The 21342-nt window shown below is 30.5% G+C and overlaps 2 long non-coding RNA genes across 2 annotated transcripts; both read left to right on the top strand.

The window, feature by feature from the left end:
• The first annotated feature begins 3123 nt into the window (after nt 1-3123).
• On the top strand, nt 3124-4659 carry LOC121219985 (uncharacterized). Its single transcript, XR_005917063.1, has 2 exons — nt 3124-3454; nt 4396-4659. It is a non-coding gene; the product is annotated as an uncharacterized lncRNA (long non-coding RNA).
• Nucleotides 4660-10452: 5793 nt separating this feature from the next.
• Nucleotides 10453-11987, top strand: LOC121219984 (uncharacterized). Its single transcript, XR_005917062.1, has 2 exons — nt 10453-10783; nt 11724-11987. It is a non-coding gene; the product is annotated as an uncharacterized lncRNA (long non-coding RNA).
• The last annotated feature ends 9355 nt before the right edge of the window (nt 11988-21342 follow it).

Raw genomic sequence — 21342 nt, 5'->3', positions numbered from 1 at the left:
TTACAATGAGAGCGTATATGAGTCTTTATTTAAAGGTTTTCAACTATCTTAGGGCTATTGTTTCCATGACAATACGTGGAGACCAAGTTGCCTATTGCACATGATTGGCTGAGGGAGGTGTTCTTGGCCTGAGAAGAGAGGACTATGTCTCTAGCCCTTTTATTATCCTACCTTTTGACTTATTTCAAGTACTATTGTTAGGGGTTTATAACTACTTGTTGCCCAATTGCTATGTGCCAATTGAATGTTTAAAAGTTTAACTTTCTTAGGTCATTGGTTTCTTCAAACTTCAAACCTATTTTCTGTGGTTGATATAATATTTTTATTGTTGTACTCGAATTCAACAAGCAAATCATGTCGGCTAATAATTATTTATTTAATTTAAAAGTAAAAATAATTTTTTTTTATAAAACTTATTTGAAAAAGGAATCCTAAAATTTTCTTGATTTTATTTTAAATTATTTTATTCTCACTTCTCTCGCCCTCTTGAAGTATTTGTTGAATATCCATACATTCTATTTCATGCCAGATGTTGCCAACATAAATTAGTATTCAAATCTTTTAACTAATATCAATTTGGGATTTAACCCTTATAAAAAATTCCTAACTTTAATATCCAATAAATGCATTTGCCTTTTCATTGTGTTGGTCAAAACTACTCAACATTTTCAAGTCAAAGATCCTTTAATACGCAACGCCTTTGGCATATCATTAACATGTTAAAGTGAGAGATCCTTTACTAAAAGGATTTTAAGCTGACAAACTTTGATTGGCTAATGAAGGACTTATTCTCCCTAATCTACTATTTAATCCTAAAAACATTAAATAAATTGGCTTCAAAGGCTCTGACCTTTTCTCGGAAAATCCTCCAAGAGTATCTTTCTATCAAGATGCACATCAATTTGACGTTCGAACATTGATTAATCATCAACATTCAATTTTATATATGAAGGACCACTAAGATATTAACACGTGTTAATACGTATTAATATTATATATTAATAAAAAATGAAAATTTATCTCATTATATTATATGATTTATATCCATAAACAAAGAGAATCTGACTACATTATTCCTTTTTCCTTTTTTTCCCACGAAAGCATGATGAACCAAGCATATAAAAAAAACAAGGCTGGAAATTTGAATGAAGGAATATAGACTTTAATTTCTTATCTTGAACAAAAGTAAAATAGATTTCAAGCTTAGGTTGCTAGGAGGAATAACTTTTTTTTTCCTTGATAATTAATATTAGGAACTTACAATGCTAAGGAGATTAAAAATATCGAGTTTTTGGTCTTTTACTTATCCGTTTTATAGCTTATATTTAAGTTAAGTAGTCAATTTTTAATCCAATAAATAAATTGTACCACCAACAAGTATTAAATAGAGTTATAAGACACATTTTTAAGAAGCCAAAAAGGAATATAAAGAAATTTTATTGCATATGTCTACTAATCTTTCAACACCATCCTATATAGGCATTCTAGGGTATATGTGAAACATGTGAGTTACTAGAGCTTTAGCTCTAAGGTTTTTAGTGGCCCATAATAGCTCTGCATTTCGGTTGTATATCCTTTTCCAATGTTTACAGCTTACCTCTATTAATTTAAATAAAAATAAGCTTAGATATTTAATTAATTCAACAATTAAATATTCCTTCAAATTAATAATTAAATTAATTCTAATTGAATAGTGTACACAACTCGGTTCTAATTTCGTTAAAATCATGATGACTTTACCGTATTAAAATTACTGTGCATATTGACCGCCGCCCCAGCATGCGTGCGTCGTGGCTGTAAATATCACAAATAAAATATAATAATGAATTTGTGTCTGCAAATATACAGATCAGGTTGTAATATAGATTTGTGTTTACAATGGAGCACGAGATGTGTTCCGAGGATCGTACGCAAAAGAGGTTTGATTAAATTAAATCACAATTACAAACTACTAAGTCTAAATAGTACTACCTTAATCATTATATTACGGCAGACAAGTAAAGATGATATTCAAGAACATAAAATAAAAACTAAATAACAATCGAAATTCAATCAAATTATGCAAGCAAAAGATTAACTCGCTTCAGTGTTCATGATTAACTTTAGATTCAGGTTTTAATAATTTGGCTAACAATTAACTTAACTAATATCATTCAGCCAATAATTAAATTAATTGATTGGCTTAATCTACTTGTCTTGCGACCTGATAGCTTAAATCGAGATAGATTAAGGGATGCTCAGTAGACTATTTGTAATACCCCCTACCCATATCCGTCGCCAGAATAGGATACAAGGCATTACTAGATTTTACTGAATTAATTTTTCTGTTATTACGAGTTTAAATACTATTCATTTATCAAATCATGTCATGACGTCCCTTGGATGGGCCTCCGAAGCCCAAAACATATATTGTAATAGCCCGATTTTGACCCAAATCGGAACAGTGGTTTCGGGACCACACATCCGAGTCTGAAAAATATTTTAATATTTTTTTTCTGTGTTTATTATGTGTGAATTTATATATGTGAAAGTTTCGTGAATTAATTTTATTGTTTGAGTGCTTAATTTGAGAATAGGGCTTAATCGAGTAAAATAAAAATTTAGTGGTTATTTTTAGAAAGGCCAAATAGTGGTTGTTCTTTTAATATGAAGGTTTCATGTTGCAATTTTGCCATTGAATTAATGAATGGACGGCACTATGTATATATTATATAGTTTTTATAGTAATTATAAAGGTTATAATAATAAATAATATATTATAAAGTTATTATAATAAAAAAACAAACATAAGTTAAAAAGCCATTATCATTTCTTTTGTTTCTACTAACCGAATGTAAAAGAAAAGAAAAAGGAAAGAACAAGCTAAGGGTTCGGCCATTTTGAATTTTGATTAAGGTTAGTTCTTTGTTCGGTTTTTGATAATTTTTACGTTTTTGAGATCGTTGCTTTGTGTTCTTTAAAGCCCATGCTTCAATTTTGTGAATTGGTGATGATTTTGAAATTTGCCATTGATGTTAGCTTGATGTTTTTGTGGTTTGATGATGAAATATAAACTTTTGTTGATAGATTATTATGTTTAATTAAGTGATTTTTGATAAAAATGTGTATTAAGGATTAAATTGAGAAAAGTGTACAAATTCAAGGTTAAATGTGTGAATAAACTAAAAATATGGGCTGCTAGTAGTATGGGTAGAATTCGGCCTAACAAGGATTTAGTGAAATTTTGTGTATTTTATGTTATTTTGAAATAAGGACTAAATTGAGAAAAATGCAAAATGTTAGGGGCTAAAATGCAAATTTCCATTTATATGTTCTTGAATGAAAATTTAATGAAATGTTGAATAATTAAGTTAAATTTGATATTAATTAGATTGGAAAAAGTGGAAATCGGATTTGGATCGGGAAAATCGGAAGTTATCGATTAGTCGTTCCGGTCCGTTCGCGTTCGTACGAGGTAAGTTCATAAGTAAATAAATGCTGTTAAATTTGAATGTATATATGTTATATGTGCTGAATTTATCTTTAATAAATATATGTGCATATGCTGAATTGAATTTAGAGTTGGAGAACTAGTTACGAGCTTGAATCGATAGAATTACGACGTCCGAAAAGCCCCGTACGAACCATAGGAATAGTTAGGATACATATGTCATGACATAGGATTCCGATATATGTTATCGTGTAAGACCACGTCTGGGACGTTGGCATCGATTTGAGATTTATGTATAAGACCATGTCTGGGACATCGGCATCATATTTGATTTCGTGTAAGACCCTGTCTGGGACAGAGGCATCGATATTGATTACATGTAAGACCACGTCTGGGACGTTGGCATTGTACGATTTTTTTGAGCTATCCAAGTATCCTATTTGATTCTGAACGGTTCAACGGGGTATTCCGAGAAATAAATGAGTATATGAGTGTGCAGCCGAATCAGGTATGTTTATGATGAATATGAATTTGAGCAATGAAAGTAAGTATGATTATGATTATTCGTTATATAATTTATGTGAAAATGAGATGTGAATTGTTATGCTTATTCGGGCTTGGAAGTGTATAAAAAGAAATTGATATATTTTTACGAATAAATTGTAATAAATGATCATGATTCGGTTGGTATGTAATGAAATTGTGGAAGCTTAATCCTACGAATGAGCTAATGGTAGATATATAAATTTGAAAAAAACGGTTTATATGTCCATCCATAATTAACTCTAGTGAAGTTACCTAGTGTGGTCTTAAGAAATTGAGATTATGATGAATGTATATGTGGTTGAGATTTTTTTTAAATTCAGCTTAGTTAAATTGAATTATAAACATTATTGGAATGATTTATTTGCTTATGGCTTACTAAGCTTTCAAAGCTTACTCTGTGTGTTTTTCCTATGTTATAGAGTTTCGGAGACTTGCTCTGGTTGGAAGTCTTGGGAGATCTCATCACACTATCCCGTATTCATTTCGGTAAATAAACGCTTTGAGATTTGGTTATGTGGCATGTATAGGCTAGTTTTGATATATTTGATTTTTGAAATTTGTATATGTATATAGCCATGCGAAAATGGCTTGTTCATGATGCAAATGTTGGCAATTATTTTTGGTCATGTTATAAGCTTAATTGAGAGGTATGATTTATGGTAAATATGTTGTGATGTTGGTTATATGATTTGGCAATGAGAAGTGGTAAGTAGGGTATATATTCGGCTTATTAATTAACTTACTTTGGTGGCATGAAAAGTGGTATAATATGGTTTGGTAAAAGGGGTCATTTGAATATCTATAAATGACATATTGTTTTGATGTTAAGATATGAGATACTATGTTTATCTTATAGACTGGGTGATGGAGATGTTATGATTTATTGAGTTAAATTTGATAACCGAAAGGTTATTTTTTTTAAATTGTTGGACATTTGAGATATGAATACATATGCCTATTTAATGTTTGCTTGTAGTTTCGTTTTAAAAAGGTCAAATCATTGATTCAATGATGGTTATAAAATGTGTTATATATATAGGTAGTTATATGTTCGGCTATGGTATTTGACTATTTAGGCGCGATTTTTGAATGACAAAGAATGTATATGATCTAATTGATATAGAGGTTAATTGAATGATTGATTATTGAAAATATTAATTGGTTGTGTATATGAATTATAGGCATGATAATTCGCATGCGAATTAGGTATGGGGTTCATGTGTGTGGTTGAATATAACATGTTAGATATGCTATTTAGCTTGCAAATTAGATATTTTATGACTTGGCATTTGTATTCGAAAATGGTTAAATTTGATTTAGTAAAATGTACATAAGGTTATAATGTTTAAAATGCTATGATTTGGTAATTGAATTTAGAAATGACTTTTGGTTTTAGGGTGTTATGCACATGGTTGGATGATGTAAAAAAAAAAAACTTAGTTGGTCATGTATAAAGTTACCTAACGTTTTATGTGCAAATGGTTATTAAACTGTGAGATATGGCTAAATTAGTTTAACAGGTGTATGTATAATTTTTATTAAATATTACGTTTGTTATTTAGTTTGGTTTTGATATTTGATGGCTTGGCTTGAAAGTTTTGAGTTAGCAAACGTAATTGAAATGGTTAGATATTGAAATATAGTTCATATAAGAGAATGTTCGATAAGGCATGATATGTGTGGTTAGATATGTGATTCGAATAAATGATTTTGACTTGTATGAATAAGAGGTTGGTTTATCAATTTATTTCGAAAAATTTTATAAGGGAGAATACATTACTGGGCCTATGATTTGTAAAGAATGTCTGTTTTGAACTGTGTTTTGTTTGGTAATACCTCGTAACCTTAGTTCGGCGACGGACACGGGTTAGGGGTGTTACATTTTATTGGTATCAGAGCTATGGTTTAGTCGGTTCTAGGACTAACATAGCTAATGTAAGTCTAGCTATACATGCCATATATAACTTGTGATAGTGTGATATCTCCCGACTCTGACGAAAATTGTTTTGGTGAGACAGATGTGTTTTTCCAACCGAGCTAATTCTGATAGTACAAAAGTAAATACTCAAATGTTTGAGTGAAAATGTGTTGATTATGAGTAGAAACTCATAAAGGTAAGGACCAAATTGTATGAAATGTTGTTATTGATAAATGTTGTACTTATATGAGCATATGAGATATGATATTTGAGTTACGATTGCTATCTGAAATGCTTTGATTGTGAGTTAGTGATTTGAATTGGTATATGAATAATGTGTTAAGAACAAAAGTGAATATAAGCAAGTGTTTAGTAAATGTTTGGAGAATGTGAAATTGTTTATAAATTGGCTATTTGTAATAGTATGTGTTATGTGCATTTATGTCCGAGTTAAATTTGAGGCTTTACTACCCTCACCCCTTATCAGTAAAATATTACAATGAAATCTGTAAGATTTGGATCGAATAAGCTCACAAGTGTGGAGTTACAGAGGTTTGTGTTTGAAAGATTACTAATGTGGTCAGATAAGAGAATGGGTCAGCAAATTGAGACAGTGCTATAAGAGATATTGAATCTTTTTAATGGCCATTCGTATTATGCAAAGTCGCTTTTAACGAAGAAGTGGAATTTGATGAAATAAAACTATTCAGGTTTGATATATATATAGAAAGGTATTAACTGAAAGTTCTTTGAAATTGATTTTTGTTATTGATGGGATAATATGGACTTAATGATGACAGAATTAGACAGTTGAATAATGTTTGAATGGTATTGATGGCTGAGTGCAGTGGTTATATTCGAACAGTTACTATGATTTCTTCTGAGCATTCTATGTGTACATTTATCCCCAGAAGTATATGTGACTGTTTAATTTTAGAAGGAATTCTTATCGTGTAAGAATATTAGTTAAACATATTAATAGACAAAAGCATCGTAGGTCTGTTTGGGTTATGTTCGACATTGCTCCGTCTTTCTCTAGTATTTATTCCATTGTGTGGATATGAAAGTCGACGGTAAAATCTGTATGAGGCTAATATTCTGTTTCTACTGGTTAATGTTCTGTTGAATATACGTGAAGATTATATTACTTCTGTTACTGTGGATCTCAGTATTTATGAATGAGTTTGTTCTTTTTAGAAATTTTCTGGGATATCATCGGAATTGTTATCATTTTATATGGGCTGTAATTTCCAGATATCATGTGTAGCTTCATATGTTGAAATTCCGCTATCCTGGTTTTCTTATGATTCTATGTGATTTTCTATAAGAGATATCCATTTGACGGAAATGGTTATATCTATTATAATTTTTGTTTTGAAATATGGGAGTACTGCAGTACTGTTATCAGAGTTATAGAAGTTGTGTTTTTGAATTGGTTGCTGTTTAAACCATATTTGATTTTCTTCTGTGTTCAAATGCTTTATTAACAGCCAGGATAATATCTATTTATAGGGTTGAGACATCGTTCTCCTTAAGGCCCAATGATTTCTATTTGATAAAGGTGAATTCAGTATAATTCAGAACTTCGATGATTAAAAGGTGAGACAGCTTTATCATAAACTCTTTTCTAGTTCTCGTAAAAGGTTTGACATCGGCAAAAGTGAAAATGATAGAAGATCAAGATCAAATCTGGAAAATGATATATTTGGGGCTATCCTTTTAACGAGAAGAAAAGATTTCTTCGAAAGTCTGATTCAGCGGTTTAGTCTGATTTGAATTATTTGATTAAAAGATAATTGGGTTACATGTGTTTGAATCTATCCACCAGACTGGAAATAAACTTTGAACGTACATATGTGAATTGAGGGATAGTTTGGAAGAAGAATTTGTATTATTGAAGATTTGATACAGAATTATATCTATCAAAACGATTCTATCTGGGAAATGTTGTAGTAAATTAAAGTTAGTTCGATTGTTGAAGTTTTCCTTTTTGCACGAAGATATTGTCAACCGAAACATCAGTACTCGTTCAGCCTAACTTGAATAAAAAGTTTACGATTCTCAGTAATGTGTCAATGAACGGTTTGAAGTGTGTTCTAATAGAAGAGTGTACAGAGATATCTTATGATTCCATATAGTTAAAGCTGTATGAAAAGAGTTATGTGTCATATTTGATGACTCAAAAAGATCTGAATTTAAGACAACGTCGATGCTTAGAGTTGTTAAAAGACTACGAGCTTGTACTTGACTATTATCTGGGAAAGGCTAATGTTGTTGCTGATGCTTTAAGTAAAAAAAAATCGTTGTTTTCTTTGCGAGTAATGAATGCGCATATGACTATGTCCAATGATGGTTCGATAATAGCTGAATTAAAAGCTAGACCGTTATTTGTTCAACAAATTTGTGATGCTTAGAAAGTTGATAATGATTTGTTAGCAAAACGAGCTCAATGTGGATCGAGTGGTGTAACAGAGTTTCGAGTTGATACCAATGATTGTTTGAGGTTTAGAAACTGAATATGTGTTCCGAAGAATTCAAAGTTGATTCATATGATTTTGAACGAAGCTTATAATAGTTGATTATCTGTTCACCCGGGTAGTACAAAAATATATAATGATCTGAAATAACTTTATTGGTGGCATGGTATGAAACGAGATATTTCTGACTTTATTTCGAAATGTTTAGTTTGTCAACAAGTGAAAGTAGAGCATCAAGTACCTTCTAGGTTACTTTAGCCGATTATGATACCCGAGTGGAAGTGGGATAGAGTTACAATGGATTTTGTATCTAGTTTACTGTTGACACGGAGTAAGAAAGATGCAATCTGGGTTATTGTGGATAGATTGACTAAATCAACACACTTTATTTCGGTTTGTACAGAATATTCACTTGATAAGCTGTCTGAATTATATGTTTCTCAGATTGTGAGATTGCATAGAGTACCTATTTCTATTGTTTCAGACAGAGACCCGAGGTTCACATCGTGATTTTGGAAGAAACTGCAAGATGTTTTAGGTATGAAACTACACTTTAGCACAGCTTTCCATCCGCAAATAGATGGTCAATCTGAACGAATCTTTCAGATACTTGAGGATATGTTGAGATGTTGCGTTCTCGAGTTTGAAGGTACGTAGGATCAATACTTACCTTTGATTGAATTTGCATATAATAATAGCTTTCAATCTAGTATCAAAATGGCACTTTACGAGGCTTTATACAGTCTTAAATGTTGTACACCATTGTATTAGACCGAGCTCAGAGAAAATAAGATACACGGGGTCGATTTGATTAAAGAGACTGAACAGAAAGTGAAAGTGATTCGTGATAGTCTGAAAATAGCATCGGATTGTCAGAAATCATATACAGACTTGAAAAGAAAGGATATAGAATTTCAGATCGAAGATAAAGTCTTTTTGAATGTGGAAGAAAATACTCAGATTTGGTCGTAAAGACAAATTAAGTCCGCGATTCATTGGACCATATGAGATTATAGAGCATATCGGGTCGGTTGCTTATAGACTGTTGTTGCTACCTGAACTAGAAAAGATTCATAATGTATTCCATGTTTCGATGCTTCATAGATACTGATCCGATCCTTCGCATGTGATCAGTTTGACCGAGATTGAAATTAAGTCTAATATGTCATATGAAGAAGAACCGATTAGCATTCTGGCTCGTGAGGTTAAAGAATTACGAAATAAGAAAATTTCGTTAGCCAAAGTACTGTGGCATAAACACGGAGTTGAGGAAGCAACCTGAGAACCAGAGGATGCAATGAAAGAACGTTGCCCACACCTACTCACCTGTAAGATTTTCGAGGACGAAAATCCCTAAATGGGGGAGAGTTGTAATAGCCCGATTTTGACCCAAATCGGAACAGTGGTTTCGGGACCACACATCCGAGTCTGAAAAATATTTTAATATTTTTTTTCTGTGTTTATTATGTGTGAATTTATATATGTGAAAGTTTCGTGAATTAATTTTATTGTTTGAGTGCTTAATTTGAGAATAGGGCTTAATCGAGTAAAATAAAAATTTAGTGGTTATTTTAGAAAGGCCAAATAGTGGTTGTTCTTTTAATATGAAGGTTTCATGTTGCAATTTTGCCATTGAATTAATGAATGGACGGCACTATGTATATATTATATAGTTTTTATAGTAATTATAAAGGTTATAATAATAAATAATATATTATAAAGTTATTATAATAAAAAAACAAACATAAGTTAAAAAGCCATTATCATTTCTTTTGTTTCTACTAACCGAATGTAAAAGAAAAGAAAAAGGAAAGAACAAGCTAAGGGTTCGGCCATTTTGAATTTTGATTAAGGTTAGTTCTTTGTTCGGTTTTTGATAATTTTTACGTTTTTGAGATCGTTGCTTTGTGTTCTTTAAAGCCCATGCTTCAATTTTGTGAATTGGTGATGATTTTGAAATTTGCCATTGATGTTAGCTTGATGTTTTTGTGGTTTGATGATGAAATATAAACTTTTGTTGATAGATTATTATGTTTAATTAAGTGATTTTTGATAAAAATGTGTATTAAGGATTAAATTGAGAAAAGTGTACAAATTCAAGGTTAAATGTGTGAATAAACTAAAAATATGGGCTGCTAGTAGTATGGGTAGAATTCGGCCTAACAAGGATTTAGTGAAATTTTGTGTATTTTATGTTATTTTGAAATAAGGACTAAATTGAGAAAAATGCAAAATGTTAGGGGCTAAAATGCAAATTTCCATTTATATGTTCTTGAATGAAAATTTAATGAAATGTTGAATAATTAAGTTAAATTTGATATTAATTAGATTGGAAAAAGTGGAAATCGGATTTGGATCGGGAAAATCGGAAGTTATCGATTAGTCGTTCCGGTCCGTTCGCGTTCGTACGAGGTAAGTTCATAAGTAAATAAATGCTGTTAAATTTGAATGTATATATGTTATATGTGCTGAATTTATCTTTAATAAATATATGTGCATATGCTGAATTGAATTTAGAGTTGGAGAACTAGTTACGAGCTTGAATCGATAGAATTACGACGTCCGAAAAGCCCCGTACGAACCATAGGAATAGTTAGGATACATATGTCATGACATAGGATTCCGATATATGTTATCGTGTAAGACCACGTCTGGGACGTTGGCATCGATTTGAGATTTATGTATAAGACCATGTCTGGGACATCGGCATCATATTTGATTTCGTGTAAGACCCTGTCTGGGACAGAGGCATCGATATTGATTACATGTAAGACCACATCTGGGACGTTGGCATTGTACGATTTTTTGAGCTATCCAAGTATCCTATTTGATTCTGAACGGTTCAACGGGGTATTCCGAGAAATAAATGAGTATATGAGTGTGCAGCCGAATCAGGTATGTTTATGATGAATATGAATTTGAGCAATGAAAGTAAGTATGATTATGATTATTCGTTATATAATTTATGTGAAAATGAGATGTGAATTGTTATGCTTATTCGGGCTTGGAAGTGTATAAAAAGAATTTGATATATTTTTTACGAATAAATTGTAATAAATGATCATGATTCGGTTGGTATGTAATGAAATTGTGGAAGCTTAATCCTACGAATGAGCTAATGGTAGATATATAAATTTGAAAAAAACGGTTTATATGTCCATCCATAATTAACTCTAGTGAAGTTACCTAGTGTGGTCTTAAGAAATTGAGATTATGATGAATGTATATGTGGTTGAGATTTTTTTAAATTCAGCTTAGTTAAATTGAATTATAAACATTATTGGAATGATTTATTTGCTTATGGCTTACTAAGCTTTCAAAGCTTACTCTGTGTGTTTTTCCTATGTTATAGAGTTTCGGAGACTTGCTCTGGTTGGAAGTCTTGGGAGATCTCATCACACTATCCCGTATTCATTTCGGTAAATAAACGCTTTGAGATTTGGTTATGTGGCATGTATAGGCTAGTTTTGATATATTTGATTTTTGAAATTTGTATATGTATATAGCCATGCGAAAATGGCTTGTTCATGATGCAAATGTTGGCAATTATTTTTGGTCATGTTATAAGCTTAATTGAGAGGTATGATTTATGGTAAATATGTTGTGATGTTGGTTATATGATTTGGCAATGAGAAGTGGTAAGTAGGGTATATATTCGGCTTATTAATTAACTTACTTTGGTGGCATGAAAAGTGGTATAATATGGTTTGGTAAAAGGGGTCATTTGAATATCTATAAATGACATATTGTTTTGATGTTAAGATATGAGATACTATGTTTATCTTATAGACTGGGTGATGGAGATGTTATGATTTATTGAGTTAAATTTGATAACCGAAAGGTTATTTTTTTTAAATTGTTGGACATTTGAGATATGAATACATATGCCTATTTAATGTTTGCTTGTAGTTTCGTTTTAAAAAGGTCAAATCATTGATTCAATGATGGTTATAAAATGTGTTATATATATAGGTAGTTATATGTTCGGCTATGGTATTTGACTATTTAGGCGCGATTTTTGAATGACAAAGAATGTATATGATCTAATTGATATAGAGGTTAATTGAATGATTGATTATTGAAAATATTAATTGGTTGTGTATATGAATTATAGGCATGATAATTCGCATGCGAATTAGGTATGGGGTTCATGTGTGTGGTTGAATATAACATGTTAGATATGCTATTTAGCTTGCAAATTAGATATTTTATGACTTGGCATTTGTATTCGAAAATGGTTAAATTTGATTTAGTAAAATGTACATAAGGTTATAATGTTTAAAATGCTATGATTTGGTAATTGAATTTAGAAATGACTTTTGGTTTTAGGGTGTTATGCACATGGTTGGATGATGTAAAAAAAAAAAAAACTTAGTTGGTCATGTATAAAGTTACCTAACGTTTTATGTGCAAATGGTTATTAAACTGTGAGATATGGCTAAATTAGTTTAACAGGTGTATGTATAATTTTTATTAAATATTACGTTTGTTATTTAGTTTGGTTTTGATATTTGATGGCTTGGCTTGAAAGTTTTGAGTTAGCAAACGTAATTGAAATGGTTAGATATTGAAATATAGTTCATATAAGAGAATGTTCGATAAGGCATGATATGTGTGGTTAGATATGTGATTCGAATAAATGATTTTGACTTGTATGAATAAGAGGTTGGTTTATCAATTTATTTCGAAAAATTTTATAAGGGAGAATACATTACTGGGCCTATGATTTGTAAAGAATGTCTGTTTTGAACTGTGTTTTGTTTGGTAATACCTCGTAACCTTAGTTCGGCGACGGACACGGGTTAGGGGTGTTACATACATCGGGACTAAACTGATATTAAATCAAAGCCATAAGAAATTTTTCGCAAAATCTCAAAGTTATACTTACTCTAGCCATACCAACAGCTAAGTTACAAATATTCATTTCTATATAATATTGGTATTTAGTCTATACATGCCATTCTTTCAAAATAAGTCATTTTCAAATACCAAAAGATATGGGTTGATAGTGTGATAAAACTTCGACTAAACTCCAATCTTCGAGCTCCCAAGCACTACAAAATAAGGAAAAAGAGAACGGGGTAAGCACATTGTGCTTAGTAAGTTCATGCAACAGGAATTATACTTACCATATTATACACCTATCATTTAATAACACAAGCACACATCCAATTCACATAAACATATACCTATCATTTACAAACTCAAATTTTGCATTAGCTAAGTAAACATCATATAAAATCATTACAAGACAAATGATTGATGAGCTCATCAATTCCATATTTTCCATTCCCTTGTTATTTTTCCATATTTATCCTTTGAATTTCCCGGAATTTCGATGGATTTTCAGAGGTACACTTTAGTGTACAAATTCGGGTCCGTCAATTCATATTCATGTGTGCACATTTCTATTTCAGAGGGCACACTCCCGCGAACCTCATCCTTACAGCGGGATACCAGTCCAGGCTAAATCCCTTGTAATATAAACTCATAGAGTATTGTCAGGATTACCAGTCCAGGCTAAATCCCCTGCAACGACAATTTCTCTAATGAGCTTGGATCTGAATTACCAGTCCAGGCTAAATTCAGACCCTAATTCGGATTACCCGTCTGGGCTAAATCCATTTTCCACATTCTTCGGGAGGGCTATATCAGGATAGGATCACCCATCCGGGCTAGATCCTTTTTACTGTCAATTCCTTTTCAGAGATCCATCGAATTTTCCTTCCATTCAACCGGGATTTCTTCCCCTTTTTATCAAATATATCAATGTTTCATCAATTTTCATACAATGAACATTCAAATCATATTCACATCAATAACAAACATTTCAGGCATTTAAGAATATAATTCAAGTTACACGAACTTACCTCGACAATTTTTCATAAACAAAAAAATCTACTAATCCCGAACTTTTTCTTTTCCTAGATCTAGCTTCGTATTTGAATTTTTTGGATCTAAATAAATAAATTTAATCATTAATCTAATACATTTCATGTTCATATGTGACCTTCTCTATAATTCCATTATTATTTATAGTGCATTCAAAGTTGTCTCACTGAGTCACAATCACTAAATTATTTATATCTTGAGCTACAGAACTCCAAATTAAGATCCGCTAATTTTACCCGAAACTAGACTCACATATCTTCTTACCATAAAATTTTCAGAATTTTTGGTTAAGCCAATAACTACAGTTTATTCTTTAAAGTTTCCCCTGTTTCATTGTTTGACAGTTCCGACCTCTCTTCACTAAAAATTAATTATCTCATTGTACAGAATTCGGATGATGTTCTCACTTGTTTTTTTTTTAAAATAGACTCATTAAGGATTTCAAACATATAAATTTAAGCCCCTAATTATTTTTATTCAATTTTTTATGATTTTCCAAAGTCAGAACAGGGGAACCCAAATTCATTCTGACCTTGTCTCACAAAATCTATTATATCTCATGATTTACAATTCCATTACTTACACCGTTTCTTTTATAAGAAACTAGACTCAATAATATTTAATTTCATATTTGTTTTACCCTCTAATTCGATCTTTAAAGTTTTTGGTGATTTTTCAAAGTTAGACTACTGCTGCTGTCCAAAACTGTTTTAGTGCATGATGTTAATTACCATTTTTCCCTAAGCTTTCAATAAATGATAATTTCATCCCTGCTCAATTAACCTCTCAATTGAGCTTATTTTTTCTCAATTAACACTTTATGCCATCACTTTAAACTACTTTGTAAGCTTTGGAAATCAGAATTTTAGTACTAGACTTTAACTCCAAACCTTTTCACAATTAAGTCCTACAAATCAATTTCTATTAAAATTACCTAATAAAATCATCTCATAAACAAATTAAAGCTTCAATTTCATGCTATTTCATCATAAACTTACAGCACATATTCATAGAAACTTTCAATTTCATTCATAAAATCAAAAACTAATGAATTTAGTAATAGGACCTAGTTGTAAAAGTCTTAGAAACACAAAAATTACAGGAAAAAGGCAAGGATTAACTCACTTGGTGTAAAAATTATGAAAAATCAGCTTGAAGAAACCCTTATGACGTTTTTGGCTTATGAGAATGCAGAAAAATAAAGAGAAATCTAGATAATTCCACTTTAGTCCTAACTTTTAAAGTAAATTTTGCAATATTCCAATTTTACCCTTAATTCTTCAATTCTCCTGATTTTTCTCAGCTTATGCCGCTCAAAATATCTTCTTTTAGGCTTATTTGCAATTTATGTCCCTCCTCATTTAACAATTGAGCTATTTAATCCTTCTAGTAAATTTTACACCTTTTTCAATTTAGTCCTTTTCACTTAATTGACTACCCAAACATTAAAACTTTCTAACGAAATTTTAATACCATAACATTTCATAAATAATTATAAAAATATTTTGACTTGGTTTAACGAGATCGAGGTGTCGATACCTTATTTTGACCCAATTTCTTCAATAATTTCTTTTTCTAACTAACCACTAAATTGGTAAAAAAAATTTATCGATATTTTCATACTATTTTCTTATCATGTCAATATTCATGCAAAAATATTAAAATAAATTTCTCTTTAAATCGGATTTGTGGTTACGAAACCACTATTCTGATAACCTTAAATTTGGGCCATTACACAATTTTTTTGACCTTATCTACCTAGATTACTTATTAGGGTCGTCAATCATAGGGTTTAATTTAACTTAACCCAAACCAACTAATTCTAGGTCAACCCTAAACCTTCAGTTAACTACTCCCACTTTTGCTTGTTAATCTTCCTAGGTTTTCAGTTCATGGTCATTCTAGATGCACAATTCCCCAATTATATTTCAAACATTCAACTGAAAGCAAAAATAAAAGGAGGAAAAAGAGAATATAGATTTGTTGATGAATTGTTGAAGTGCGATTTAGAAAACCCATAAAGAGCATGTTGATTGCAAATCGACAGAAGCAAGAACAAAAGTAAATGAGTAAAATGATTGAACAATAAAAAATAAACTAAAATTTAATTGAAATGAAAGTTGGACAGAAAGAATCTCTAAATAAAACCCTAATCTAAGAATAAGAAAATTAACCAAGGAAAAAAAGTCCCTAATCAAGTCCTAAGCACTAATATTTATAGTCTTCCTGTTAAAAGACCAAATCAGATCAATTAAAGGTTGCTAATCATGTTGATTTGTAGTGTACGGATGAAAAACACCCTTGGTTGATAATTGGGCCTCGTTGGATTGGTGTTGTGACACTCTATAGTCAGTGTCGCAACATTGAACTTCGAATACTTGCCCTGTTTAGTTTGAAGTTTGTTGTCGCGACGCTAAAGGCTGGATTTTTCCTCTATAGGTGCAAAGTTGGATGTCGCAACATTGAACTTCAAATATAATAACTCTCGCTTCGAAGTTAGATGTCGTGACACGAAGGTTTGGTTCCCGCAAAAAGCTGAAACTTAATTATAAATTATTTGACCCCTAATTATATATATCCAATCGATCCCTCCACTAGCTCGTTGAAAGCATAAATGAATTACATATAGAATCAAATGGATAGAAGTGAACGGAAATGATGAAATAAGATAAATGAATTGCATTCACAAATGAATGTGTTTTCTCACTAAGCACAGAAATAACTTGAGAATTAATTTAAGGTTTTTTAAATTTTTAAAAATGGAAATAAATTAACCAGACATTATGAATATGTTGAATAAGAAAATTAAATATATTCCCTCATAGATTCCTTTACGATAAAGTTTTCATGATTTTAGTGGAATTAAAATTGGGTTGAGAAAATTATTTAATTAGAAAACTAATTTAGTTAATTTAATTAATAATATTTATTTTGAGAAATAGAAAATAAGTATCGGGTTGGATTAAATTCTAAAGTGCTCGGTCAAAAATTCAAAAAGCACATATAATTAGATTTAATACATAAGAGACACAATTTCCCTCATAGAAGAAGAAAGGGCTAACAACTCTAGTAATATTTACTAGGATGTGCCGTCCACCCCTACTCTAATTAGGGTAGGAGTCTAATTTCTATCTAAATAATATTATTTTGCAATGATTTATTTAACCATGATTCTTGTATTTCTCCCTATAAATAATATGTCAGTTTCTAATAAGAGAAATTACTTCCCTACTAAAAATAATTACATCATTAGTTTTTTTTGTGTTTAGTTCATGTTGCTTGAACTCACACTCGGCACAATTTAATGTATAAAGATAACAAAGAAAGTTGTTCGATTAAAAATTAATAAGTATGATTTAAAATTTTACTTAAGGTGATATGACGCACCAGGAAGCAATTCATGGGTGGATGTTGGAACATTTGGAAACATCCTAACCAAGTTATGTTTGCGGGAGCATATCCAAATCTCAAATTGACCTTACATAAAATCCATCACCAAGATCATGCCTATCAGTCTCCGTGTCATCAGTCATCCCCACCCTCAAGAAGCCAATCCCTAACCTCTACCACCATAATGACACATTCCCCTCCACAACTTCCACCGAGTCCATCAACCGGCCGATAGGTCATCGCAGCCAGTACCATAGGCATTTCATTAGCCAACAACAGTCCAAAAACCATGGTTGGTATAGCTGTGGCAATCTCAAGACCTCCCTGCTCCCCGTTGTTTACTGCTGCTCATTATCCGGACACATCCACCACTCATGGCAAACTTATATTTATCCAAGAGATATTGAGGAAACCCAAAGAGATGCACATCCAATCTCGTGTTGTATACTATTCAGAACACTACAGCAAGGCATACGAATTAGTTTGCAGCAACGTCAACATGAATTATCTCATTTTGTCCGAACTAGCCGGTCGAGCGGCAAATGGTTTTAGTATGTTAAACTCGTCGTACTCACTATGACTACTTGTACTTTCTAACATCTTTGTTATGTACCAAAGCATGACTTAAAACCCATACTGTAAATTAAAGACAATAACTCAAAAAAACAAGTGATTGAAAGTTGAAACTCCAGGCCAGCACCTTAAAATCTAAATTTCAAGTCCTTGTAATAATTTTATAGTTAATATATCGTAGGGAATTATAATAATTTACCTACAAGCTGTTTTTTTTTTTTTTTGGATTTTGAGTCTCCTCCAAATACGATCATAATGCTTAAGATTTATAGGCGATCACTACACTATTCGACAACTATGGCACTGAGATCACAGTTTTCAATAAGATCAAAAGTTTCTTTTTTCTTTTTGCTTTTAAGAATAAAAAGGAAAACAACAAAAAGCTGAGAAAATTAATGAAAAGATGGAGACAGATGAGGAGGCGGTTTAGAGGGCTGGCTATGCTATGAGAAGTGTGAAGTGTGAAGTCAATAACTGTTGGTTAGCATGGAATTTTTTTGGATCATAGGCTTTTGACTCCACTCAAATTTATTAATTTTGGATTTTCTTTCTATATATCATTATATTATTATATATTAGATCAAAAATAACAAATGGTATTTAAAGTTATTGTCAAACCCCCGTTTGACACAGACTTAAATCATATCACCTCTGTTCCCACTTAGACATTGAATAAAAAATTAAATATGATATAAATATTTAAAAATAATAATATAGACGGACTTAAAATGAACTTGAACTAACTATTAACAAATGGACTTGGACAAAAGGTTAGGCATATGCTTTGAGCCGAATTAATTTTGGATAAAGATAAAATGTATTAATATCATATTTAGGTCCAGCCTAAGCTCAATCTAATTTGGCCCATTAACACTTCTACTCACATTCTTCTTTTTAGACTTCAACCGTCACATATATCATTATTACCATACAAATATCTAAAAGATAAAAAATAAAAAAATAAAGGTTAATGAACAATTTGGGGCTTGAACTTGGCAATTATTCCCACAATTCTCACATTGAAGGTTGAACTTTTTTTTGTCCAAGTTAGTCCTTAAACTTGGCAATTGTTCTCGCATTAGGGCTTGAACTTTTTTATATTCAAATTAATCCCTAAACTTAACAATTTTTTCCACATTGGGGCTTGAACATTTTTTATCCAAGTTAGCCTCTAAACTTGGCAATTGTTCTCACATTGGGGCCTAAATTTTTTTGTTCAAGTTAGTCCTCGAACTTGACAATTATTCTTACATTAGGGTTTGAACTTTTTTTTGTCCAATTTAGTCCTTGAACTTGGCAATTGGTCCCACATTAGAGTTTGAATTTTTTTGTCCAAGTTAATCTCTAATATTTCCTTTTAAAAATTGGACAATAAAATGTTCTAACCCCAATATGAAAATAATTATTAAGTTCAAAAACTAACTTATACAAAAATTTTAAAACCAATGTGAGGACAATTACCTAATTCAACAACCAATAAATAAATAACAACAACTAATCAATCCTTGCAGTATTGAAAAAAAAATTTGAGATCTTGGGATAGCCCGATTTGAATTAAGTTTGATGGTCAATTTTACTATTAAAATAAAAAAAATCAAAAAGTTATTTTATATGTATTTATATATTACATAATTAATTTTATTGACATGATAAAAAAATGTTATTATTTGAATTAAATTAAATTCCGTTTTTATTTAATTTGTGCTTAAGATGTTGTTTATAATTTTTGTATAATATAAAAACAAACATTTTTAAAAGTATTCCAGTGAAAGCAACTTAAGAAAAGTACATAAGTTTTTTATTTAAAAAAAAATAATGAATCGAATTAATCTAAACAATAAAATTTCGTTCGATTTAGTTATCTTAATATCCGATGTAGATTCAATTCATTTTTTTTTTAAATTAGAATAACACAAGGTAATAATAATTCTTTTCTATTATGAACTGAACCGTTATAAGACTATATATATATATATATTTTTTATGTAAGGCTCTCATTAGACATATGTCGTTCATTTATTTAGCGAGAAGGCAGGAGCCACAAAGTTATGGTTATCACAAGAGGATCACAATATGTGTATTAGGATGTGACTAGTTCTGTTTAACGTTACTTATAGCTTGAAAAACATGTTAGATTTCAAAAGTGATTTTAAACCGCAAGCACACATTAAAAATATTGGATCGATATTAAATAACAAAAAATTTATTTTCCAAAAAAAATTAAACTTTGGACAAATATTTTCAAACTCAAACTCAGCCCAACCTTTTCCAGATAATGATGTTTAAAATTTTATATTTTGTAATATAAGAATTATATGTTGCTTATTATAAATTTAAGCATTTACACATATTTCTTTTTTTTCCATTTATACATATTTCTTATATGCAAAGTCTCTCACAATACTAAGCCCAAAAAAGTAAGCCCATACACATTTATGGCAGTAAGACCACATTTGTAGATTAGTGTAATGGGTGTTAATATTTTTACTATTTTCATTTTTATTAAATAAATTTGTTTAAATTTGGTGTGATATTATTTTTATTAGTAACATGATTTTTAATATTAAAAATATTTATTTATTTTCTTTGAAAAAATATAAGCGGATTAAATCGAGTTCAAATATTACTTCAATAATTTAGGTCAAACTTGCTCACAATTTGTTCTCACCAAGAGAACAAAATACTCAAAAGTATTCATGTTTAGGGATCTAACCTAATTTGATTCTAGATTAAGTCAATGCCCGAAAGCGGCTATTGAATATTGTAGGTATAAAATTAAAAAAAAATAGTATATATAAATTTATAACTTATATTAATTTTTTTATTAAGTTGATGTCACGAATCAACCAGACATAATTAAATTATTAAATTACCCTCACATATACTAATTAAGTTATATTTTTGTGAAGATGTTTTTGTCTTTTTCTGTATATTAAAATTATAAAAATTTGATCATATAAATATTTGAACTTAAAACATAATGCATAATTAAATAATTAATTTTATACTTAAATATCAATTAATTATTATATAAATTTTTAATGAATATATTTATAACATAGTTTTTTCTCCGACATTGTCCGTCTATACTTTTTATAAGTAGTAAAATAATATCA

The sequence above is a fragment of the Gossypium hirsutum genome, chromosome D08 (assembly GCF_007990345.1).
Source record: "Gossypium hirsutum isolate 1008001.06 chromosome D08, Gossypium_hirsutum_v2.1, whole genome shotgun sequence".
NCBI lineage: Eukaryota > Viridiplantae > Streptophyta > Magnoliopsida > Malvales > Malvaceae > Gossypium > Gossypium hirsutum.
The sequence above is the reverse complement of the archived record's forward strand: the minus strand, read 5'-3'. Positions and strand labels throughout refer to the sequence as shown.